Here is a 26,376-nt window from a genome sequence, read left to right as displayed (position 1 = left end):
GAAGTCTCAGCTCTGGAACGAGCTGCGGAAAGGACAGGGTCCAGGTAACTTATTCACACTGATGAAACATTCAGAAAACTAGGGTGGGGCGGTGGGGGGGATATTGATTAATAATTTAGAAATGACAGGACTGATGTTATGGCTGGAGGTTCCTCACAGGTTTCCATTCATCAAAGAAAGAAAGACTTGCATTTCTATAGCGCCTTTCCCACCCTCAGGATGTCCCAAAGCGCTTTACAGCCAATGCAGTACTTTTGAAGTGGAGTCACTGTTGTAATGTAGGAAACGCGGCACCCAATTTGCACACAGCAAGATCCCACAAACAGCAATGTGATAATGACCAGATAATCTGTTTTTTTAGTGATGTTTATCGAGGGATAAATATTGGCCCAGGACACCGGGGAGAACTCCCCTGCTCTTCTTCGAAATAGTGCCATGGGATCTTTTATATCCACCTAAGAAAGTAGGTGGGGCCTCAGTTTAATGTCTCATCCAAAAGACGGCAGCTTCGACAGTGCAGCACTCCCTCAGTACTGCCCCTCCGACAGTGCGGCGCTCCCTCAGTACTGCCCCTCCGACAGTGCGGCGCTCCCTCAGTACTGCCCCTCCGACAGTGCAGCGCTCCCTCAGTACTGCCCCTCCGACAGTGCAGCGCTCCCTCAGTACTTCCCCTCCGACAGTGCAGCGCTCCCTCAGTACTGCCCCTCCGACAGTGCGGCGCTCCCTCAGTACTGCCCCTCCGACAGTGCAGCACTCTCTCAGTACTTCCCCTCCGACAGTGCAGCACTCTCTCAGTACTGCCCCTCCGACAGTGCAGTGCTCTCTCAGTACTGCCCCTCCAACAGTGCAGCACTCCCTCAGTACTGCCCCTCCGACAGTGCAGTGCTCCCTCAGTACTTCCCCTCCGACAGTGCAGTGCTCTCTCAGTACTGCCCCTCCGACAGTGCAGCGCTCCCTCAGTACTGCCCCTCCGACAGTGCAGCACTCCCTCAGTACTGCCCCTCCAACAGTGCAGCACTCTCTCAGTACTGCCCCTCCGACAGTGCAGTGCTCTCTCAGTACTGCCCCTCCGACAGTGCAGCGCTCCCTCAGTACTGACCCTCCGACAGTGCAGCGCTCCCTCAGTACTGCCCCTCCGACAGTGCGGCGCTCCCTCAGTACTGCCCCTCCGACAGTGCGGCGCTCCCTCAGCACTGCCCCTCCGACAGTGCAGCGCTCTCTCAGTACTGTACTGGGAGTGTCGGCCTGGATCAATCTTCAAGGATGGAAATTGGTTGGCTGCGATTTCTTGATGTGGGCTGTGAGTGAGTGACGTTTCCCGATGGGAGGCATTCCAAAATATTATCCCAAATATGTAAACGGAGAATCCCAGTAAATCCTTCTCATCTAAAGGATCATAAACTGGACTAAGATACCGAGGGAAAGCTATTGAAGCGACTGGGCTTAAGAGGTGAAAGAGCTCCAGAGAAAGGGGATACGATGAGAGGGTGAGACCTTGAGGCTGAAGGCTACCAAAAAGGGACAGGCCTGTTGGGCTGAATGGCCTTCGCCAGTTCCTAATATTTCCACGGTTCCCCTCTCAACTGACATGTTTGGGTTTGGGGTGGGATAATGCGAGCAGGGTAAACATAGGAACAGGAGGAGGCCATTCAGCCCCTCGAGCCTGTTCCGCCAGTCAATTCGATCATGGCTGATCTGTACCTCACGTCCATTTACCCGCCTTGGAGCCATGTCCCTTAACACCCGTAACAAACATCTATCAATCGCAGTTTTGAAAATAGTTTCTCTCTACCTGCCCTATTGAATCCTTTAATCATCTTAAACACAAGATGAGGTGAATCAGGCAGTGGTGACACTAAGCTTACGGTTTAGCAGTGGGTGGATTGGGCCAGGGATGGGATGGGTCTTCACCCCAGCCATAGCCTTTGAGGAGCCCCGGGTAGCCCAGTCTGGAGCCTGGCAGCATGCTAGGTTTCTGTAATTAGAGCCTCGCAGCTCCCTGGCTCATTGCTTGGTCCTGGCAGCTCAGTGAAGGATGGAGAGCACTGATGGGGAGACGACATCAAATGTTTTCTGTGCACTCACCGAACTGGAAGATGAGCTGAGGCGAATGAATCATGAGAAATGCGATTCTATTCACAAACTCAACAAAGGAGAACTAATTACTGGGAGTGCAGGAGCAGAGAGCCACAGATCTTGGTTCCTTGGTTTGTGTCTGAACCAGCTTCCTCAGACGGTGAAACAAAATTCTCAGTATTCAGAAGTACGAATACATTGCCCGGTGCCCAGTTCCTGGGCAGTGCCCAGCCTGTGGTTGGAGGTGGGCGAGGTCAAATTTGGACAGTGACACTGTAATATTGGCATCAATGCATGATCGGAGCTCAGGGACACAGGAACAGGAGGAGGCCATTCAGCCCCTCGAGCCCGCTCCGCCATTCAGCCCCTCGAGCCCGCTCCGCCATTCAGCCCCTCGAGCCCGCTCCGCCATTCAGCCCCTCGAGCCCGCTCCGCCATTCAGCCCCTCGAGCCTGCTCCACCATTCAATCAGATCCTGGCTGATCTGTATCTCAGCCCCATCTATCTGCCTTTGCCCCTCATCCCTTGAAACCCTTACCCAACAAAAATCTATCGATCTCAGTCTTGGAAGCTTCAATTGTCCGAGCGTGCACACTGACGGGGGGACGTGTACCGGGGGGAGACGGTGGCAGGCTGGGCATCTCTCAGCAGAGGCTGAATACCCTTCCCCAAACTGACTGGAAGCAACCAGGGGACAGACAGATGTCGCTATTTTGACTGGGAAAGAGCGGGGGTGAAAGAGCGGGGGGGGAGTGGGATTAATTGGAGAGCTCTTTCAAAGAGCCGGCACAGGCATGATGGGCCGAATGGCCTCCTGCCGTGCTGTATCGTTCTATGAATCTATGCTTCTGATTGGTGCTGGGATCCAATGCAGAGTGCACAGGAACAGGTTCCCTCCACGCCCGGATACAGAATGAGAGGAAGCTTGGCACCGCTGCCTATTTGCAGTGTCGAGGGAGCTAAACGTGTCGTGTACTGACAGAGACAGAGGGGCTCGGTCGAGGAAGCTGCTTGTCTTGCATTAGAGAAGGTGATGATTCGTCCCTTCGTTTTGATAAGACTCCACCAGGAGCAAGTGCTCTGACACAGTGCCGGCTGTGATAAAGGAGGATTGGATTCTGAGCGGTATCTCGGTTGTTATGTGCAGTCTCATTTCTTTCTCTTCACCTATCTCAACTTTCCAACATCCAGCAGCCCTCTGCTTCTCCTTGAACATACGGACAGGTTGCACAGACTGGGCTGGTATTCCCTGGAGTATAGAAGATTAAGGGGTGATGTAATCGAGGTGTTTAAGATGATTCATGGGCATGATAGTGCAGACAGAGAGAAACTATTTCCTCTGGACTCAAGGGAGACAAAATTAAAATCAGAGCCAGGCCATTCCGGGGTGATGTCAGGAAGCACGTCTTCACACAAGGGGTGGTGGAAATCTGGAACTCTCTCCACCAAAAAGCTGCTGAGGCTGGGGGTCAACTGAAAATTTCAAAACTGTGATTGATAGATTTTTGTTAAGCAAGGGTGTTAAGGGTTATGGAAACAAGGCGGGGAGATGGGGTTAAGATTCAGATCAGCCGTGATCTAACTGGATGGCGGAACAGGCTCGAGGGGCTGAATGGCCTCCTCCTGTTCCTCTGCTCCAGAACAGATATTAGGAAAAACTCCTCCTCACAAAGTGAAAAAATGTTTGGAATAATCAACTAGACGAGGCAATAGAGGCAAAAGTGCTGAGGTGATTCAAAACAATTAAAGGCCATGGTGGGGCAGAGTTCCATCGGCGCTGGTTCAAGTGCCCACTCTTCATGTGGGAGCCAGGAGAGCGAGTGTCAGAAAGCTATTCTACCAGGTGGTTTTCACGGATACTGCGGGGCTGAACCTGCCATCTGGCCGAGGCGGGGTGCTCGCACCCTGAAAACAGTGGCAAACGACTTAGGGTCCGACCGGTGTCAGAGACACAGATTCAAGATAATTGGCACAAGAACCAGAGGGGAGATGAGGAGAATTTGTTTTACGCAGCGAGTTGTTGTGATCCGGAATGCGCTGCCTGAAAGGGCGGTGGAAGCAGATTCAATAATAACTTTCAGAAGGGAATTGGATAAATACTGGAAAAGGAAAAATTTGTAGGGCTCTGGGGAAAGAGCAGGGGGGAGTGGGAGTAATTGGAGAGCTCTTTCAAAGAGCTGGCACAGGCACGGTGGGCCGAATGGCCTCCTCCTGTGCTGTGTGACTCTAGTGCCACATCTGACTGATAAGAATGACTTTCAGCTCCAGCTCCCACCCAGTCTGACCCCATTCCCTCTCCCAGCCCCGCAGTGTGATCAGTGATAGCTCGTTACAGGGGTGCAATGATCAATTGCCTTCTGAGGATCAAGATGTAAAACTTGATGATCGAAAACACTTCAGGAACATGCTGCTGTTTTTAATTCTCACCGCAGTCTGACAAGGTGATTAAGTACTAGTTCTCAATAGGTTAATTTATCCTCGCACGTGACACGACTGCACAAATAGTGAAAGAAAAATCAGCAACCCCTCCTTGGCAATCTGCAACCCGTTAAACACCGACAAAATCTTCAAAAAGTGCTCAGAAAAATTCAATTAAAGCTCACGCAGCATTAACCCAACATTCGTTTGCTGGGATGAGCTGATAGGTTTCATCTCGGAGGCAGAAGCCATTTCTCCACTGGCTCTGTATAAACACAAGCTAGAATCAAAGGGCTAGAAATTCACATACTCCCCGCCACTCCGTAGCGCCATGAAATGGCGACAAAATGGCGGCCGCCGCTCTTTCGCCAGCTGGTGGTGGTTCCTGCGACGGCCACCATATTCCGCTTCCTCTTTGCGCTGCCGGTAACTGGCAGCGCCCTGGGAAAAACATGGTGGCATGGTTACGTCAGTGGACGTGCAATGCAGACTTAACGTCACCAACGTGAACTTCGACCCTAACGCTGAATTCAGGTTAACCCGGCGTGCAAGCAGACTGACAAATGCTGACAGTGGTGATATCTGCAGCTGTTAAAGGGACATTAGAACATAAGAATTAGGAGCAGGAGTCGGCCACACGGCCCCTCGAGCCTGCTCCGCCATTCAATAAGATCATGGCTGATCATCGACATCAACTCCACTTTCCTGCCCGATCTCCATATCCCTTGATTCCCCTAGAGCCCAAAAATCTATCGATCTCAGCCTTGAATATACTCAATGACTCAGCATCCACAGCCCCCTGGGGTAGAGAATTCCAAAGATTCACAACCCTCTGAGTGAAGAAATTCCTCCTCATCTCAGTCCTAAATGGCCTACCCCTTATCCTGAGACTATGCCCCTAGTTCTAGACACTCCAGCCAGGGGGAAACAACCTCTCAGCGTCTACCCTGTCAATCCTCCTCAGAATCTTGTATGTTTCAATGAGATCACCTCTCATTCTTCTAAACTCCAGAGAGTATAGGCCCAATCTACTCAATCTCTCCTCATAGGACAGCCCTCTCATCCCAGGAATCAATCTAGTGAACCTTCGTTGCACCGCCTCCAAGGCAAGTATATCCTTCCTTAGATAAGGAGACCAAAACTGTGCCCAGTACTCCAGGTGTGGTCTCACCAAGGCCCTGTACAATTGGAGCAAGACTTCCTTACTCTTATACTCCAACCCCCTTGCAATAAAGGCCAACATGCCATTTGCCTTCCTTATTGCTTGCTGTACCTGCATGCCAGTTTTCTGTGTTTCTTGCCCGAGGAAACCAAATCTCTCTGAACACCAACATTTAAAGGTTTCTCACCATTTAAAAAATATTCTGTTTTTCTATTCTTCCTACCAAAATGAATAACCTCACATTTCCCCACATTATACTCCATCTGCCACCTTACTGCTCACTCACTCAGTCTATCTGTATCCCTTTGCAGACTCTGTGTTCTCCTCACAGCTTACTGTCCCACCTAGCTTTGTATCGTCAGCAAACTTGGATACATTACACTCGGTCCCTTCATCTAGGTCATTACTATAGATTGTAAATAGCTGAGGCCCCAACACTGATCCTTGCGGCACCCCACTAGTTACAGCCTGCCAACCTGAAAAAAGATTTGTTTATCCCTACTCTCTGTTTTCTGTCCGTTAACCAATCCTCTATTCATGCTATTATATTACCCCCAACCCCGTGAGCCCTAATCTTGTGTAATAACCTTTTATGTGGCACCTTATCGGATGCCTTTTGGAAATCCAAATATACTACATCCACTAGTTCCCCTTTATCTACCCTGCTAATTACATCCTCAAATAACTCTAATAAATTTGTCAAACACGATTTCCCTTCATAAAACCATGTCGACTCTGCCTAATCATGATGTGATTTTCTAAGTGTCCTGATACCACGTCCTTAACAATGGATTCCAGCATTTTCCCAACGACTGATGTCAGACTAACTGGCCTGTAGTTCCTGTTTTCTCTCTCCCTCCTTCCATAAAGAGCGGTGTTACATTTGCTAATTCCAATCTGCTGGGACCGTTCTAGAATTTATGGAATGTTGGAAGATCAAAACCAATGCATCTAAGGGACCAACGTTTACTTTTGCTACTCTCTTCCTTTTTACATACTTGTAGACGCTCTTATAACCTGTTTTTATATTTTTTGCTCTTTTTCTCTTATTCTATTTTTTCCCTTTTTATCAATTTTTTGGTCATCCTTTGCTGGTTTCTGAGACTCTCCCAATCCTCAGGCTTACTATTACTCTTCACAATATTATAAGTTTCTTCTTTCAATCTAATGCTATCCTTAACTTCTTTAGTTAGCCGTGGGTGGATCATTTTTCCCGTTGAGTTTTTATTTCTCAATAGAATGTATTTTTTTTGAGAATTATGTAATATTTCTTTAAATGCTAGCCACTGCTTATCTACCGCCATACCTTTTAATCTATTTTTCCAATCTACCTGAGGCAACTCGCCCCTCATACCTATGTAATTGGCTTTATTTAAGTTTAAGACTTTAGTTTTGGACTTCGGCAAGTCACTCTCAAACTTAGTGAAATTCTATCATATTATGATCACGCTGCCCCAGAGGATCCTTTACTATGAGATTGCTAATTAGCCCTATCTCATTACACAATACAAGATCTAAAATAGCCTGTTCTCTGGTTGGTTCCATGACGTATTGTTCTAGGAAACATTCCATGAACTCGTCCTCCAGACTACCTTTGCCAATTTGATTTGTCTAGTCTATATGAAGATTAAAGTCCCCCATGATTATTGCATTACCTTTGTTACAAGCTCCTACTATTTCTTGATTAATATTCTGTCCAACGGTATAGCTACTGTTAGGGGGCCGGTATACTACTCCCACCAGTGTTTTCTGCCCCTTGTTATTCCTTATCTCCACCCATACTGATTCTACTTCCTGATCTTCCGAGCCCAGATCCTATCTCTCTACTGTCCTTATGTTATCCTTTATTATCAGGGCTACCCTCCCCCTCCTTTTCCATTCTGCCTGTCTTTTCGAAACGTCAATTACCCTGGAACATTTAGTTCCCAATCTTGCAACCACGTCTCTGTGCCACGAGTTTGTCTATTTTGTTACGAATGCTTCGTGCATTCAGATAAAGGGACACACACATCATTCAGGTAAGTTTGAATTTAAGGGTTTGGACTGTTTTTTTTTTATTGAAGAGGTGGCTTGCTGCAATAGATGTGAAAAGTTTTTTAAGTGTGCAGGGAATGCTGCTGGATGCTTGCAAGGGCTGGGATGGTAAATGAAGGCCTTTGAGAAGAAAGAACATGCTGCGAATACTCAGCAGGTCACGCAACATCCGTGGAGAGAAAAAGAGTTCACGTCTCAGGTCGACATGCTGCCTGACCAACTGAGTATTTCCAGCATTTTATGCTGTCATTTCACATTTACAACGCCCGCTTGCAGAGGGAGGAGGAAGATGCAGAAGAGGAGGAAGCTGAAGAGGAGGAATCAGACCAAAGGATGCATCCCAGACAACTCCTTTGTGGCTGGGATATCTGGGATGGAATCATTTGTCCGTGGTCCCACTGGCTGGGCAGGCTGCATTTCTTGGGTGTGTGAAATGAGGAAGACACAAAGGTGGAGTCGTGCTGATGAGAGGGCATGAAAGCAAGAGGTGCATGCCAGAAGGAGGATAACATACGAGGATACCCACATCTCGTATTCCTTCAGCCCCGCCGCTGGCCCCTGCCAAGAATGGCCTGCACCGTCTTCTCCAAGGGGGTGAGGTGAGGCTAGGAATGGGAGATGTGCCTCGTCATTGGTGCAGATTGTTGGTAGGTGAGTGGTTGGGGGTTGTACATTGAGCAGTGTGTGAGGCTAGTGGTGCAGTTGGTAGGAGATGGCTTTTGAAGATTCATTCACTGACCTTGACCAGTGGTCTGAGGTCATGAAGCTTCTTTGGGCACTGGAGCCAGGTGGTGGGGGCGACACTGCTGGCAGTTACAGCCTTAGTGATGTATTCTCACATCGTTCTTTCTGGAGGGCGTCCTGGCCCCTGTGGGTTGAGAGCCGCTCTTGCAGTGTTGACACCCCTGCAGAAAGCTGGAATGCTGCGTGTGAGGCCCTGGGTGCTCCTTCCCTGGCTTGCTGAGCCATTTGTGTTAGTGCTGAGGCAGTTTTCCCATTTGTTGAGATTAGGAAGGTAATTCAGCTTTAACAGCTGAATATTCACATTTGGAACTTTATTTAAATACTGAATATTTCTTAAAAGGTAGAAAGGGCTGAAAAATGTTTTGATTCACTGCATTTTATTTTGTATTACTTCAGTGTGCATGGCCCCTTTAAATCTCAGATCTCTTCATTGCCCACAATTCCTTGTGAGCTCCACAGCTTCACTCCCATTGGCTGTGGGAAGCTGCAATGCCGGACCTGGGCAGAAACTTTGTCCCGGATCCTCCAGCAACGCCTCCAGGACGGCGTTGCATGAAAGGTGAGTGCTGCGCCACCTATCTCCACGCCCCCCCAGACCAATTTCACTCGGTTAGCGATGCGGCCATTTCCAGCGGCCATTAACTGCAGTTGCCCGTGACAACGGCAACTTTGCTGGGCGAACACGATTTTTTTCCCCCATAGAATCTCACAGCACAGGAGGAGGGTGGAGGAGGTTACAGGGATGGGGCGAGGAGGGGTGAGGAGGGGCGAGGAGGGGCGAGGAGGGGTGAGGAGGGGCGAGGAGGGGTGAGGGGCCATGGGGGGATTTGAAAACATGGATGAGAATTTTAAAATTGAGGCGTTGCCGGACCAGGAGCCAATGTAGGTCAGCGAGCACAGGGGTGGTGGGTGAACGGGACTTGGGGCGAGTTAGGACACGGGGCAGCGAGCACAGGGGTGGTGGGTGAATGGGACTTGGGGCGAGTTAGGACACGGGGCAGCGAGCACAGGGGTGGTGGGTGAACGGGACTTGGGGCGAGTTAGGACCCGGGGCAGTGAGCACAGGGGTGGTGGGTGAACGGGACTTGGGGCGAGTTAGGACACGGGGCAGCGAGCACAGGGGTGGTGGGTGAACGGGACTTGGGGCGAGTTAGGACACGGGGCAGCGAGCGCAGGGGTGGTGGGTGAATGGGACTTGGGGCGAGTTAGGACACGGGGAAGCAGAGTTTTGGATGAGCTGAAGTTTACGGAGGGTGAGGGATGGGAGCACACAATCCAGGACAGTAACCACTCACGCACCAGCACAGCTATTTAAACATACATCGATAGGAATGTAATCATGATTCAAAAGCTATTTCCCCGATGGACGAAAGACTCAATAATTGGACATTCCGAACTGCATCTTTGAATACAGGCTGCTCTCTTGCACCAGAGCGCTGGTAACTTAAAATATTCAAAGTTAGGATTACTATAGTCCTTAAAATGAAGGTTGTCACTGGAGGATTTATAAATTCTGAAAGCAAACATGCAGGTGCAGCAAGCAGTTAGGAAGGCAAATGGTATGTTGGCCTTCATTGCAAGAGGATTTGAGTACAGGAGCAAGGATGTCTTACTCCAGTTATACAGGACCTTGGTCAGACCACACCTGGAGTACTGGGGGCAGTTTTGGTCTCCTTACCCAAGAAAAGGAATGGAGATTGTCGGCGCAGCACTTCCCAGCTGTGCAACGCCTCCGACCCGAAGCTTTGGGAGAGGAAAGGGAGGTTGGAGATGGGGCAGTAGAGGGGTTGAGGGTGTTTTATTTTGGCGGTGGGGGCAGGGGGGTGGGGGGGGGGAGTGATGACAGCAATTACAAAAGGGAGGGGGACAGTATCTGAGGTGGGGGAACCATGAACAATGCCAGCTAGCTTTGTGGCCAGGAATGGAGGTCAGTAGTTTAGTGGGTATGGGGCCGAGGGAGTAGTTGCTTGGGTTTCATGGACAAGATGAGGTCGGAGAGGGCATATGGGGAGATTGGAATGAAACTAAAGACATGGGTGACATAATAAAACTTACTACGCACGTGGTTTGAGCATAAAGCAAGGCTTTAATCAACTTGTTTCAGAACATGGAGGTCTAGTTGTACTTCACTAGCTCCTTGTCTTACAAAATGTCCCTGGCATGCTGGGGCCGATGCCCGAGTATTTATACTCCTTGGACGGCGCCACCAGCTGGCCGTCCAGCGTTATTTCACGAGTAGATTCTTGATGAATGATGAGATTTATGACAATGGGTTGAGGGCGAGGGCAGGTCAAAGGATTGGCTCGAAGGTCACCGTCACCCAGTGTCCTGCACCGTGGGCTTCAGCCCTTCATTTTTGTTACCCAATACCATTTTTTTGAAACCCTCCTTTGCCCTTCATTTTCTCTGCCTTAATGAGGAGTGAAGACACACAGAAGTGTCTGGGCTCGCTCAGCACATCAGCAAGAAACGCAATAACTCGCACAAATCTGCAGAATTCCCACTTGGGAGCCACAACATCGCAGAGTAATGAGTACCTATTAAAATTAATTACAGCAAATAAAGAGCGCCATCTTAATATTCACACAGCGACGGCCTTCTCATGTTTCAGCTGATTCGAGGTTTTTCAAGGGGAACCTGCCTGGTCTCTGGACTGTTAGGGAGAGCAGGAAGGAACGTACAAAGGAAACAGAGGGAGAGAGAGAATGGCAGAGAGAGACAGAATGGGATAGAGAAAGAGAGGAGGGGGAGTAAGAGAGGTAAAGAGAGTCGAGCACAAAATGGAGAGCGAAAGAGAGACAAAGGGAGGGAGAGAGAGAGAGAGAAAGAGAGAGAGAGAGAAAGGGAGCAAGAGAGAGAGAGAGACAGACAGAGAGAGAAAGAGAGAGAGAGAAAGGGAGCGAGAGAGAAAGAGAGACAAAGGGAGGGAGAGGAGGAGAGAGAGAGAGAAAGGGAGTGAGAGAGAGAGAAAGAGAGAAAGAGAGCGAGAGAGAGTGAGAGTGAGAGAGAGAAAGGAGAGAGAGAGAGAGAAAGGGAGAGGCAGAGAATGGGAGAGAAAGAGAGAGAGAGCCAAGGAGTGACACTACCCTAGCAGTGACACACAAACACACACAGCTGCACCCAGTGCCCTTCACACGAGTCGATGCTGGAGCAGGAACAGCCAGTTATCTTTAGTCAATAATGGTTCCTCATTTGTCCACAGAATGGAAGATTAAAGGGTTCGGATCACATTTGATGAGATCCATTTTCTGTCTGTGCTACTTAATCTATAGTTTAACCTGGAATTAATACTAACCAAAAATATCCAGTGGTATCTAAATGTTCGATACGGTTATTACAGGATATTTGAACAAAGGCTGAAGAACATGATTGGCACGTGTATGTGCACGTGTGTGTGTGTAGTGTGCGTGCAGTGTGTGCGTGTAGTGTGTGTGCAGTGTGCATGTAGTGTCCGTGTAGTGTGTGTGCAGTGTGTGCGTGTAGTGTGTGTGCAGTGTGTGCGTGTAGTGTGCGTGTGCAGTGTGCGTGTAGTGTGCGTGTAGTGTGCGTGTGTGTGGTGTGTGCGTGTAGTGTGTGTGCAGTGTGCGTGTAGTGTGCGTGTGTGCGCGTGTAGTGTGCGTGTAGTGTGCGTGCAGTGTGCGTGTAGTGTGTGTGTAGTGTGTGCGTGCAGTGTGTGTGTGCAGTGTGTGTGTAGTGTGTGTAGTGTGCATGTAGAGTGCGTGTGTGTGCGTATAGTGTGTGTGTAGTGTGTGTGCAGTGTGTGTGCAGTGTGCATGTAGTGTGCGTGTAGTGTGTGCGTGTAGTGTGTGTGCAGTGTGTGTGTAGTGTGCGTGTAGTGTGTGTGTAGTGTGTGCGTGTAGTGTGCATGTAGTGTGTGCGTGTAGTGTGCGTGTAGTGTGTGCGTGTAGTGTGTGTGTAGTGTGTGCATGTAGTGTGCGTGCAGTGTGCGTGTAGTGTGTGTAGTGTGTGTGTGTAGTGTGTGTGTAGTGTGTGCGTGTAGTGTGCGTGTAGTGTGTGCGTGTAGTGTGTGCATGTAGTGTGTGTGCAGTGTGTGCGTGTAGTGTGTGTGTGTAGTGTGTGCATGTAGTGTGTGTAGTGTGTGTGTAGTGTGTGCGTGTAGTGTGTGTGTAGTGTGTGCGTGTAGTGTGCGTGTAGTGTGTGCGTGTAGTGTGCGCGCAGTGTGTGTGTGTAGTGTGTGCGTGTAGTGTGTGTGTAGTGTGTGTGTGTAGTGTGTGCGTGTAGTGTGTGTGTAGTGTGTGCGTGTAGTGTGCGTGTAGTGTGTGCGTGTAGTGTGCGTGTAGTGTGCGTGCAGTGTGCGTGCAGTGTGCGTGTAGTGTGTGCGTGCAGTGTCTGTGTGTAGTGTGCGTGTAGTGTGTGTGTAGTGTGTGCATGTAGTGTGTGTGTAGTGTGTGTGCAGTGTGCGTGTAGTGTGTGTGCAGTGTGCGTGTAGTGTGTGTGTAGTGTGTGCGTGTAGTGTGTGCATGCAGTGTCTGCGTGTAGTGTGCGTGCAGTGTGTGCGTATTGATAACACGTGTATATATCTATCATGTGCTAAAACTATTACATCTGAATGAACTTCCAGTCAAGTTTTTTCCATTCCAACTCTCTATAGTGCTTTTTAATGACCTCAGGACGTCCCAAAGCAATTTTACAGCCAATGAAATACTTTGTGAAGTGTAGTCACTGTTGTAATGTAGGAAATGCGGCAGTCAATTTGCGCACAGCAAGCTCCCACAAACAGCAGTGTGATAATGACCAGATAATCTGTTTTTAATGATGTTGATTGAGGGATAAACATTGGCCAGGACACTGAGGAGAACTAGTACCATAGGATATTTTACATCCACCTGAAAGAGCAGACGGGGCCTCGGTTTAATGTCTCATCCAAAAGAAGGCACCTCCGACAGTGCGGCGCTCCCTCAGCACTGCCCCTCCGACAGTGTGGCGCTCCCTCAGTACTGCTCCTCCGACATTGCGATGCTCCCTCAGTTCTGCCCCTCCAACAGTGCAGCGCTCCCTCAGTACTGCACCTCCGACAGTGCGGCGCTCCCTCAGTACTGCCCCTCCAACAGTGCGGCGCTCCCTCAGTACTGCCCCTCCGACAGTGCGGCACTCCCTCAGTACTGCACCTCCGACAGTGCGGCGCTCCCTCAGTACTGCCCCTCCAACAGTGCGGCGCTCCCTCAGTATTGCCCCTCCGACAGTGCGGCGCTCCCTCAGTACTGCCCCTCCGACAGTGCGGCGCTCCCTCAGCACTGCTCCTCCGACAGTGCGGCACTCCCTCAGTACTGCCCCTCCGACAGTGCGGCGCTCCCTCAGAGAGCATCAGCTAAGTGAAGACCAGAAGCATAGTGCAGGATTTTCCCAAGATTTAATAATATAGAATGGATGACAATGTAAGCCGAGAAGCAGTGATTGGATGACACCAAGCTCGAATAATGATTTGATTAATATTAGGTATTTAATTAAATTTAATGGGAAAAGTCAACCTCTTGCTCATTTCACATATGTATGTGCGTACAGATAGTTTAATGATCCTGACTTAAAGTGCAAGTCTTTGCCGGATGTCTAATAATCACTAAACACAGGACGCAAATCAAACAGATTCACTGCTCTGCCTAAGCAGCCTGCACTAGAAGGACTACTGAGACTGGTGACATTCAGACAGAGAGGCAAGTGGATCCATGGATGGGGCGATGGATGGACAGAGGGTTGAAAGGATTCATGGATGGATAGAAAGATGGATGAATGGATAGATGATATATAGGATAGATACATTGGTTTTAGATATACTGTACTGTATTCATTGATTCTAGCTGGGATGATCGATGAACGTTGATAGATTATCAACAGACCGCAAATAGCGTAAACATTTAGTATAAGAATTTAACAAAGACCCGAATGAAACAGGATCACCCCTCCACTCCCAGCTACACTCAGGAGTGCCGACTACTGATTGGAGCGCACGGGGAAAGGAAATGGTCCCTTAGATTACTACAGATCACAGGACTACCAGCAGATAGAGCTGGTATCACACAGAGCACAGGGGATTTGCTGCTGCTGTTACACTCAGCCCCGCATTCTGCTATAATCTTACACTCAGTTTCTCTTTCAAGCTGTAAGCTTGTAAGCCAAGTCTGCTCAATGACTTAGGTTGAGTCCAACCTGAGCAGACAGCGTCTGATCCCTTGCCTAAGTTGGAGTATTTCTGCAGATTAGGCCTGGGTCTCTCCTGCCATCTTTCATCTGATTCAGCTGCCTGACTGCAGACTGTTTGACCCCTGCCCGTGTAACTCAGGAAGCTGTGTGATTTCCATTAGAGGACATGTATCGGCACAGCTCCATCTCCATTAGTGATTTGCGTCACTGAGTCAAATCCATTAAACCCTGTTGTTTCCAATATTTCGAAGCAAGATTCTTGCAATTAATCCTGAGATATCCCAGAGTGTTTCAGTCTCATACTGGGATCCACATTGACTATAGGATTCCAGGAACAGGCAGGGAGATGAGAAATGTTGTGCTTGTATTAAGGATGAGCATTAGCGTATCTGTAGGAGCATCTGTAATTCATAGCTTCTGAGGCCAGAAACTTAGGGGCACCGTCACCACAAAATAATCGATGGCAACTATTACACTGTTTGGAAATCAATGAGGAGAGGAAGAGCGAGAGGGACCAGGACAGAAAGAGAGGAGAGAGAGACGGGGGGGGGGGTGGAGAGAGAGAGAGACCGAGAGAGGGGAAAGAGACAGAGAAGAAAGAAGACTTGCATTTATATAGCGCCTTTCACGACCACTGGACATCTCAAACGCTTTACAGCCAATGAAGTACTTTTGAAGTGTAGTCACTGTTGTAATGTAGGAAACGCGGCAGCCAATTAGTGCACAGCAAGCTCCCACACACAGCAGTGTGATAATGACCGGATAATGTTTTTTCATGATGTTGATTGAGAGATAAATATTGGCCCCAGGACACCGGGGAGAACTCCCCCTGCTCCTCTTCGAAATAGTGGCCGTGGGATCTTTTACATCCACCTGAGAGAGCAGACAGGGCCTCGGTTTAACGTCTCATCCAAAAGGCGGCACCTCTGACAGTGCAGCACTCCCTCAGCACTGCACTGGCGTATCCGCCTAGATTTTTGTGCTCAAGTCTCTGGGGTGGGACTTGAACCCACAACCTTCTGACTCAGAGGAGAGGGTGCTGCCCACTGAGCCACGGCTGACACTTGAGGGGAGAGGGGAGGGAGCGAGGAAGAGAGAGACAGAGAGAGAGAAAGAGTGAGACAAAGCCAGAGGGAGAGAGCAAGAGAGAGAGGGGAAGAGGGAGAGAGGGACCGAGACAGAGAGAGAGAAAGAGTGAGACAAAGCCAGAGGGGGAGAGAGAGAGAGAGAGGGGGAGAGAGAGAGACAACGACCGAGAAAGGGCGATGGGGAGAGTGAGGGACCAAGAGAGACAGAGAGAGAGAGGGGGAGGGAGTGAGAGAGAGAGGGACTGAGGCAGAGAAGGAAAGATAGACAGAGCGTGAAAGCGAGGGGAGAGGAGGTAGAGTTTGAAGAAATGTTCATCACTCTTGTCACAACATCTGGGTCAAGTGAAGCATCAGTGTGTCTCCTACAAGCGATGATGTCACTGCATCACATGTCAGCAGGTGAAAGGTTTGTTTGACAAATACTCCGCCATGACGACACCGCCTCGTTTAGCAAAATAGGTACACCTGTCAAAATGGTGACACCTTGTTTCGAGGCAGTGTGTTGTGGGTCGATGTTCGCCAGCGAGACCTGGGCATTCTACACACAATGCGCGTTCAAGGCTGATCCTGGCCACAGGTTCCAGATTGTAAAGGGAGAGGTGTGCGAGGGCCAGTGATTGGCGTACGTACACATCCAACCTGCTTTCCGGGGAGATTCAGTCAGACATATCTCCCCGTTAATTGTCGCAGCTTCCAGTCAGCCCAGCTTGAATGAATGGCGAAGACAGCAACACGCGCAGCAGCTGGTATTTCATCTCCAGCCTGCTCCGCTGTAGCCAACTCTCAGTCACAGATACAATTCCAAGCTTGAATCAAAATCCGACACGCTTAGCACCATTCCACCCCCTTCACAGAGACTTGGCCATGGCACGGCAGTGGAGACAAGGACACACAAACCATGTATGTGCTTGTGGGGCTCCTGGGTAATCTGCGGTTAGGAGCACGTTTGTGTTGTAGGAAATGCGGCCGCCAATTTGCGCACAGCAAGCTCCCACAAACAACAATGTGATAATGACCAGATAATCTGTTTTAGTGATGTTGGTTGAGGGATAAATATTGGCCCAGGACACCGGGGAGAACTCCCCTGCTCTTCTTCGAAATAGTGGCCGTGGGATCTTTTACGCCCACCTGAGAGGGCAGACGGTGCCTCGGTTTAACGTCTCATCCGAAAGACGGCACCTCCGACAGTGCGGCGCTCCCTCAGTACTGACCCTCCGACAGTGCGGCGCTCCCTCAGTACTGACCCTCCGACAGTGCGGCTCTCCCTCAGTACTGACCCTCCGACAGTGCGGCGCTCCCTCAGTACTGACCCTCCGACAGTGCGGCTCTCCCTCAGTACTGACCCTCCGACAGTGCGGCGCTCCCTCAGCACTGACCCTCCGACAGTGCGGCACTCCCTCAGCACTGACCCTCCGACAGTGCGGCGCTCCCTCAGTACTGACCCTCCGACAGTGCGGCTCTCCCTCAGTACTGACCCTCCGACAGTGCGGTGCTCCCTCAGTACTGCCCCTCCGACAGTGCAGCGCTCCCTCAGCACTGCCCCTCCGACAGTGCAGCACTCCCTCAGTACTGACCCTCCGACAGTGCAGCACTCCCTCAGCACTGACCCTCCGCCAGTGTGGCGCTCCCTCAGTACTGCCCCTCCGACAGTGCGGTGCTCCCTCAGTACTGCCCCTCCGACAGTGTAGTGCTCCCTCAGTACTGCCCCTCCAACAGTGCAGCGCTCCCTCAGTACTGCCCCTCCGACAGTGCAACATTCCCTCAGTACTGCCCCTCCGACAGTGCGTTGCTCCCTCAGTACTGACCCTCCGACAGTGCAGCAGTCCCTCAGCACTGACCCTCCGACAGTTCGGCATTCCCTCAGCACTGACCCTCCGACAGTGCAGCACTCCCTCAGCACTGACCCTCTGACAGTGCAGCACTCCCTCAGTACTGCCCCTCCGACAGTGCAGCGCTCCCTCAGTACTGCCCCTCCGACAGTGCGGTGCTCCCTCAGTACTGCCCCTTCGACAGTGCAGCGCTCCCTCAGTACTGCCCCTCCGACAGTGCGGTGCTCCCTCAGTACTGACCCTCCGACAGTGCGGTGCTCCCTCAGTACTGCCCCTTCGACAGTGCAGCGCTCCCTCAGTACTGCCCCTCCGACAGTGCGGTGCTCCCTCAGTACTGCCCCTCCGACAGTGCAGCGCTCCCTCAGTACTGCCCCTCTGACAGTGCAGCGCTCCCTCAGTACTGCCCCTCCGACAGTGCGGCGCTCCCTCAGTACTGCCCCTCCGACAGTGCGGTGCTCCCTCAGTACTGCCCCTTCGACAGTGCAGCGCTCCCTCAGTACTGCCCCTCCGACAGTGCGGTGCTCCCTCAGTACTGACCCTCCGACAGTGCGGTGCTCCCTCAGTACTGCCCCTTCGACAGTGCAGCGCTCCCTCAGTACTGCCCCTCCGACAGTGCGGTGCTCCCTCAGTACTGCCCCTCCGACAGTGCGGTGCTCCCTCAGTACTGACCCTCCGACAGTGCAGCACTCCCTCAGCACTGACCCTCCGACAGTTCGGCACTCCCTCAGTACTGCCCACTGAGCCACAGCTGACACCTATGCTCAGTTATGTATCGAGCTGTATTAATTGACAGCGGGGTTACAGCAGCCACACAGTGAGCAGGGGGGGCGGGGGCCGGGTGTTGTGACGATGGTTATATTGTACGGTAGTTGGTAAGAGAGCACCTGCCTTCCAGAGCGAGAGCTGGGAGCTGGAGTGATCACGAATTGGAGTGGGTTTCCTTTCTGTTTTCCCTCTCCCAGATTGGGTTGGTTGGCCCTGGAGTGAGAGAGAGAGGATGCCCTGGAGTTAGGAAATATTAATTGAGGCCGAGATATGTGGATCTTATCAAGCTCCATCTGAATAATTTATTTATATATATAATATATGATCCTGTGTAGCAGCCTAAATGAGCATAAATAGTGTAGCTGGCGAATAGCAGAGATGCATTTAAGAGGAAGCTGGATAAAGACAGGAGGGAGAAAGGAATCGAAGGATATGCTGATAGGGCGAGATGACGAGGGGTCGGAGGAGGCTGGTGTGGAGCAGAAACACCGGCACGGACCCGCTGGGCGGAATGGCCTGTTTCTGTGTCGTAACTTATATATTACATAGAATTACACGTATTTATATATAAACTAGAGAGAGTAATGAAGTGCTCTGTGTGACACCATTAGCAATGGGCACGGAGATCCTTGTGCTATTGGCACGCTGTTGGAATTCTATTCCCAGCCCTGGTGTCTCCCGCAGTGCACAGTGCTCCACATTCACAAGAGGCAAGAGTTCGGGAGCCTCAGTTTCAGGCGCTTACTCTGAAGGGAATCTTTACTCCAGTATTCATTAGATGATTCCTTTAGCCGTGTACACAACTAATTTGCTAAACATTAGCTTGAATTACCTGATAATTCCGAGGTTAATTTAGCTGATAACTCCAAGCAAAGCAGCCGGTTTCAGGCCATCCTTCGATGCCTTGAGAACTAGTCTCACTTTAGGAACAACTATTATGACCAGCCTGTCCCTTCTCAAAATAGAGAGTCAGCCATAATATCTCTGGATCCCTCCCGCACCGTGTAGCGTCCATTGTGAAGCTATTAATGGCATCTCACGGCTACACCCAGGCATAAAGCTGCCGCACTTTGACATTAAAAGCTTCACACAGCTCTCTCGCTCTTCGTCCCTCTCCAGTTTCCCTCGCTCGTTCTCCAGCTCTAGTCAACAGACTCTCTCTCTTTTGCTGTTGTGATCTTAACTTCCTAGTTTGTCAGTACAATAGTCTTCGATCCTGTTTCTCTGAGCTCCAGTTCTAGTACAGACTCTTACATAAGAAATAGCAGCAGGAGTAGACTACACGGCCCCTCGAGCCTGCTCCGCCATTCAATATGATCATGGCTGATCTTCGACCCCCAACTCCACTTTCCCGCCCGATCCCCATATCCCTAGATTCCAAAAATCTATCGATCTCAGCCTTGAATATACTCAAAGACTCAGCCTCCACAGCCCTCTGGGGTAGAGAATTCCAAAGATTCACCACCCTCGGAGTGAAGAAATTTCTCCTCATCTCGGTCTTAAATGGCCGACCCCTTATCCTGAGACTGTGACCCCTAGTTCTAGACTCCCCAGCCAGGGGAAACATCCTCCCTGCATCTACCCTGTCAATCCCCCTCAGAATCTTGTATGTTTCAATGAGATCACCTCTCATTCTTCTAAACTCCAGAGAGTATCGGCCCATTCTACTCAATCTCTCCTCATAGGACAGCCCTCGTCATAGAACACAGAAAAACACCCCAAGATTCCAACCTCTTGATTCACCTCAACCTTTCTAATCTTTCCAGCCCTGGCAGTGTTCAGCGCACTGGGCGTTGGTCTTTCACTGGGTTTCTGTGGATGAACAGGATCTTGGGGGGGATGGAGGTGAAACAAGTCTGTGGCAGGAGGGTAAAACAGGCTCAAAGCCAGTCGGAAGCTGCTTTGCTCCGATTTTCCTTTTCCAGGATCTCCACCCTTTCAGTAGGCTCATTCTTACAAAGCCATGGAAAAAACAGCAAATACATAGAAAGCAGCAACACAGTCAAAAGCGCCAGTCTCAAACCTTCGTCCCTCCTCCTTAATGTCACAACTGGTTATCTTTAAGAATTTGCGAGTATCATGGAGCCGTGACCTGTGTCAAAGGGTGTAAGTGAGTAGATGTTTTATTCCTACCAGTTAACAGCTTGGAGAGCTTCCAATCCTTCAATCTCCTTTTCAGAGTCTCACGCAGTCAGAGATCCCTAGACAGAGAAGTTGGACAGAGCTTTAGATTGACAAGTCCGCGTGCTGAATTATACTTTGCAGAATAGACCGGCGACAGATCCCGCAGTTCAGTTCCATTCCAATTCTTTTCAGAATTCTTATTATTGCGATTGACAACTCATTTTACAATCATCTCAAAGGGCTTGTAGAGTTTCACTGCTATTTGCCGTCAATAACTCCCTCCAAATACAGGCAAAACCAGTCACATTATTCCCTCCCCCCTCCTCGCTATAACCAGAGCTACAATGTTCATGTAATCATGGGAAATCTAATTATATGAAGTAAAATTGATTGTGGCTGGAGTTCACAGCATAATCTGTGGACAAAGCCCAGTGTTCTAATTCTGTGCAAAGGCCATGCAATGTTATTATTCTAGCTTAGCCGATAGAAACAGCGTGCTAGAATCACAGGGTTCTACAGGAGTTCTTCAGCTAGAATCAGTCAGCCAACTACACACACACACACACACACACACACACACATACAGGCCAACAGACTCTCCCACCTCGGGAGAGGGTCCGTCCCTCCTTTCTCAGCTGACAATCGCAGCCGCCCATCCGGGCACCAGACCCATCTTCCCACTTAGTTACAATCCTCCAAGATCAGCATGAGCTGGAACAAGATGTTCCACACATTTGTACCTGAAACCTAGTGCCTGCACTAGTGCAACCGAGCTTTAATGGGCCAGGGCAACAGGTGTCAGCCATGGCTCAGTGGGCAGCACCCTCGCCTTGGAGTCAGAAGGTTACATAGAAACATAGAAGATAGGAGCAGGAGTAGGCCATTCGGCCCCTCGAGCCTGCTCCGCCATTCAATGAGATCATGGCTGATCATCCAAATTCAGTACCCTGTCCCTGCCTTCTCCCCATATCCCTTGATCCCTTTAGCCTTAAGTAATATATCCAACTCTTTCTTGAATATATTTAATGAACTGGCCTCCACCGCCCTCTGTGGCAGAGAATTCCACAGGTTCACCACTCTCTGGGTGAAGAAATTCCTCCTCATTTCAATCCTAAATGGCTTACCCCTTATCCTTAGACTATGACCCCTGGTTCTGGACTCCCCGGCCATCAGAAACATCCTTCCTGCATCTAGTCTGTCCAGGCCTGACAGAATTTCATAGGTTTCGATGAGATCCCCTCTCAATCTTCTAAACTCCAGTGAGTATAAGCCCAATCGACACAATCTCTCCTCATACGTCAATCCTGCCATCCCAGGTATCAGCCTGGTGAATCTTCGCTGCACTCCTTCCATGGCAAGAATGTCCTTCCTCAGATAAGGCGACCAAAACTGCACACAATACTCAAGGTGCGGTCTCACCAAGGCCCTGTACAACTGTAGCAAGACATCCTTGTTCCTGTACTTGAACCCTCTTGCTACGCAGGCCAACATACCATTTGCCTTCTTAACCGCCTGCTGCACCTGCATGCTTACCTTCAGCGACTGGTGCACAAGAACACCCAGGTCTCTTTGCACTTCCCCTTCTCCCAATCTATTGCCATTCAAATAATAATCTGCCTTCCTGTTTTTGCCACCAAAGTGGATAACCTCACATTTATCCACATTGTAGTGCATTTGCCATGTTTCTGCCCAATCACCCAACCTGTCCAAATCGTACTGGAGTTTCACGACATCCTCCTCACAGCTTACCCTCCCACCCAGCTTTGTGTCATCTGCAAATTTGGGGATATTACATCCAATTCCCTCGTCCAGATCATTAATATATATTGTGAACAGCTGGGGTCCTAGGACCGATCCTTGCGGTACCCCACTAGTCACTGCCTGCCACTCGGAAAACGACCCGTTTATTCCAACTCTTTGCTTTCTGTCCGCCAACCAGTTCTCTATCCAAGTCAATACCTTGCCCCCAATCCCATGTGCCTTAATTTTGCACGCTAATCTCTTATGTGGGACCTTATCGAAAGCCTTCTGAAAGTCCAAATACACCACATCCACTGGTTCTCCCTTATCTATTTTACCAGTTACATCCTCAAAAAATTCCAGTAGATTAGTCAAGCATGATTTACCTTTTGTAAATCCATGTTGACTTTGTCTGATCCTGTCACTGCTTTCCAAGTGTTCTGCTATTACATCTTTTATAATAGACTCTAGCATTTTCCCCACTACCGATGTCAGGTTTACCGGTCAATAATTCCCCGCTTTTTCTTTACCACCTTTTTTGAATAGTGGGGTAACATTAGCTACCCTCCAATCCATGGGTACTGTTCCAGAGTCTATCGAGTTCTGGAAGATGACCAGCAATGCATCTACTATTTCTAGGGCCACTTCCTTAAGTACCCTGGGATGTAGATTATCAGGCCCTGGGGATTTATCGGCCTTCAGTCCCATCAATTTTCCTAACACCATTTCCCTACAAATACTGATTTCTTTCAGTTCCACCCTTTCATCAGACCCTATGTTCCCCGACATCTCTGGGAGGTTATTTGTGTCCTCCTTTGTGAAGACAGAACCAAAGTATGAATTTAGTTGGTCTGCCATTTCTTTGTTTCCCATTATAAATTCCCCTGATTCTGACTGCAAGGGACCTACGCTTGACTTCACCAATCTTTTTCTCTTCACATATCTATAAAAGCTTTTACAGTCAGTTTTTATGTTCCCTGATAGCTTACTCTCATATTCTATTTTCCCTTTCTTAATTAGTCCCTTTGCCCTCCTTTGTTGAATCCTAAACTGCTCCCAATCCTCAGGATTATTGCTTTTTCTGGCCAATTTATATGTCCTCTCCTTGGATCTTATGCTATCCCTAATTTCCCTTGTTAGCCACGGTTGAGTCACCTTTTTTGTTTTATTTTTATGCCAAACTGGGATGAACAAATTCTGTAGCTCATCCATTCGGTCTTTTGAATGTTTGCCATTGCCTATCCACCGTCAACCCTTTGAGTGCCATTCCCCAATCAATCCTACCCAACTCGCTCCTCAGACCATCGTAGTTTCCTTTATTTAAATTGAGGACCCTAGTCTCTGAGTCAACTACTTCATTCTCCATCTTAATGAAGAATTCGATCATATTATGATCGCTCCGACCCAAGGGGCCTCGTACAACAAGATTGCTAATTAATCCTTTCTCGTTACATAATACCCAGTCTAAGATGGCCTGATCTCTGGTTGGTTCCTCGACATATTGGTCCAGGAAACCATCCCGTAAACACTCCAGGAATTCCTCCTCCACAGTATTGTTACTAATTTGGTTGGCCCAATCTATATGTAGATTAAAGTCACCCATGATGACTGCTGTGCCCTTATTGCACGCTTCTTTAATTTCCCTTTTAATGCCATCCCCAACCTCTGCCTTACTGTTTGGAGGTCTATATACCACTCCCACTAATGTTTTCTTCCCCTTAGTATTTCTCAATTCTACCCATACAGATTCCACATCATCAGAACTAATATCCTGCATTACAATTGTATTAATCCCTTCTTTAACCAGTAATGCTACCCCAACTCCCTTTCCTTTTTGCCTATCTTTCCTGAATATCGAATACCCCTGGATGTTGAGTTCCCAGCCTTGGCCATCCTTGAGCCACGTTTCCGTAATCCCAACCAAATCATATTCGTTTACCTCTATTTGCGCAGCCATCATCCACCTTATTACAAATGCTCCTCGCATTAAGACACAAAGCCTTCAGGCTTGTTTTTTTAACGCTCTTAGACCTATTAGAATTATTACTTACTGTGGCCACGTTTGATTTAAACCGTTGATTTCTCTGACTGCCACTTTTGTTTTTCTCCTTCCTATCTTTTGCTTTTATCCCTGTTTCCCTTTCCTCTGTCTCCCTGCTCAGGTTCCCAAGCCCCTGCCATTTTAGTTTAAACCCCCCCGAACAGGGCTAGCAAACCTCCCTGCAAGGATATTTGTCCCGTTCTGGTTCAGGTGCAACCCGTCCGACTTGTACAAGTCCCACCTTCCCCAGAAGCAGGCCCAGTGATCCAGGAAACTAAAGCCCTCCCTCCTGCACCAACTCTTTAGCCACGCATTCATCTGCTCTATCCTCCTATTCCTATACTCACTAGCACGTGGAACCGGGAGTAATCCAGAGATTACAACCTTTGAGGTGCTGCTCTTTAATCTGCTACTTAGCTCCCTAAATTCTTGCTGCAGGACCTCATCCCTCTTCCTACCCATGTCATTGGTCCCAATGTGAACCACGACCTCTGACTGTTCACCCTCCCCCTTCAGAGATTCGAGCACAAACATCAAGGTGGACACTCCCAGTGCAGTACCGAGGGAGCTCCGCACTGTCGGAGGGTCAGTACTGAGGGAACACTGCACTGTCGGAGTGGCAGTACTGAGGGAGCTCCGCACTCCGCACTGTCGGAGGGACGGTACTGAGGGAGCTCCGCACTGTCGGAGGGGCAGTGCTGAGGGAGCGCCGCACTGTCGGAGGGTCAGTACTGAAGGAGCGCTGCACTGTCGGAGGGTCAGTACTGAGGGAGCGCAGCATTGTTGGAGGGGCAGCACTGAGGGAGCGCTGCACTGTCGGAGTTTCAGTACTGAGGGAGCGCTGCACTGTCGGAGGGGCAGTGCTGAGGGAGCGCTGCACTGTCGGAGGGTCAGTACTGAGGGAGCTCCGCACTGTCGAAGGGTCAGTACTGAGGGAGCGCTGCACTGTCGGAGGGGGAGTACTGAGGGAGAGTTGCACTGTCGGAGGGGAAGTACTGAGGGAGCGCTGCACTGTCGGAGGGGGAGTACTGAGGGAGAGTTGCACTGTCGGAGGGGCAGTGTTGAGGGAGCGCTGCACTGTCGGAGGTGCCGTCTTTCGGATGAGACGTTAAACCGAGGCCCCGTCTGCTCTCTCAGGTGGCCATAAAAGATCCCACGGCCACTATTTCGAAGAAGAGCAGGGGAGTTCTCCCCGGTGTCGTGGGACCAATATTTATCCCTCAACCAACATCACTGGCACAGATTATCTGGTCATTGTCACATTGCTGTTTGTGGCTGCCACGTTTCCTACATTACAACAGTGACTACACTTCAACAGTAATTCATTTGTTGTAAGACGCTTTGTGATGTCCTGAGATTGTGAAAGGCGCTGTAGAAATGCGAGTCTTTATTTTAATCATTTTAATAATTAACACAAATCACTGCTTCACCACACTCTTAATTTGGCAAATTAATGGTGTTATTTTTTCACCCATGAGCTGGCAGCTGGTCCTTTGATTTCCCACATCCAATCTGTTCCCAGGTCTGTTGAATCCCTCAGGTCCATTCCTGGTCTCCCAAGCTACATCACACAGTACTTACAGCACTGAAACAGGCCATTCGGCCCAACTGGTCCAGGCCGGTGTTTCTGCTCCACACCAGCCTCCTCCTACCCCTCTTCATCTCACCCCATCAGCATATCCCTCTATTCCCTTCTCCCTCGTGTGTTTATCCAGCTTCCCCTTAAAAGCATCACTGCTATTCGCCTCAACCACTCCCTGTGGGAGCGAGTTCCACATTATCACCACTCTCCGGGTAAAGAAGTTTCTCCTGAATTCCCGATTGGATTTATTAGAGACAATCTTATACTTTGCTCTAAAGCGTCTGCTACTAGAAATGTCTGGTGGGTAAACGGCCAGCATTGAAGAGATGTGTGCTGAGCAGGACATTCACCTGCTGTCTCTACGCTGTGCTAACTGATCTAATCTCACCACAGTGAGGTCCAACAACCGGCCTCACAGACCCTGGGTTGGGGGGGAGCACAGGGCGCGGAGATATCAACTGGGGCTTACACTCCTGCTCGCTATCCCGCTTGAAATTGCGCATGTGTGTGGGTGAATGGCTAGCGGTCACTCACTGGTCAGGGTCACAGGTGAAAGGTGACCACCGGTGTGGCCTGTGACCATACCCCACCACGAGTCAGGGCCTTGAGTGGAG

At 49.7% G+C, this 26,376-nt stretch overlaps 1 long non-coding RNA gene across 2 annotated transcripts in view; it reads right to left on the bottom strand.

Moving 5' to 3' along the window:
• Positions 1–26,376, bottom strand: part of LOC147097446 (uncharacterized) — a 463,039-nt gene that overhangs the window by 198,138 nt on the left and 238,525 nt on the right. For both annotated transcript variants that reach the window (XR_015074385.1, XR_015074384.1), the window contains exon 3: positions 20,409–20,476. This is a non-coding gene — a long non-coding RNA (uncharacterized LOC147097446). The remainder of the gene's footprint in view (positions 1–20,408; positions 20,477–26,376) is intronic.

Source organism: Somniosus microcephalus, chromosome 32 (genome assembly GCF_052327205.1).
Source record: "Somniosus microcephalus isolate GS21.2 chromosome 32, FLI_Smic_1.0, whole genome shotgun sequence".
NCBI lineage: Eukaryota > Metazoa > Chordata > Chondrichthyes > Squaliformes > Somniosidae > Somniosus > Somniosus microcephalus.
Note: the sequence above shows the minus strand (reverse complement) of the source record. Positions and strands in the feature narration are given on the sequence as shown.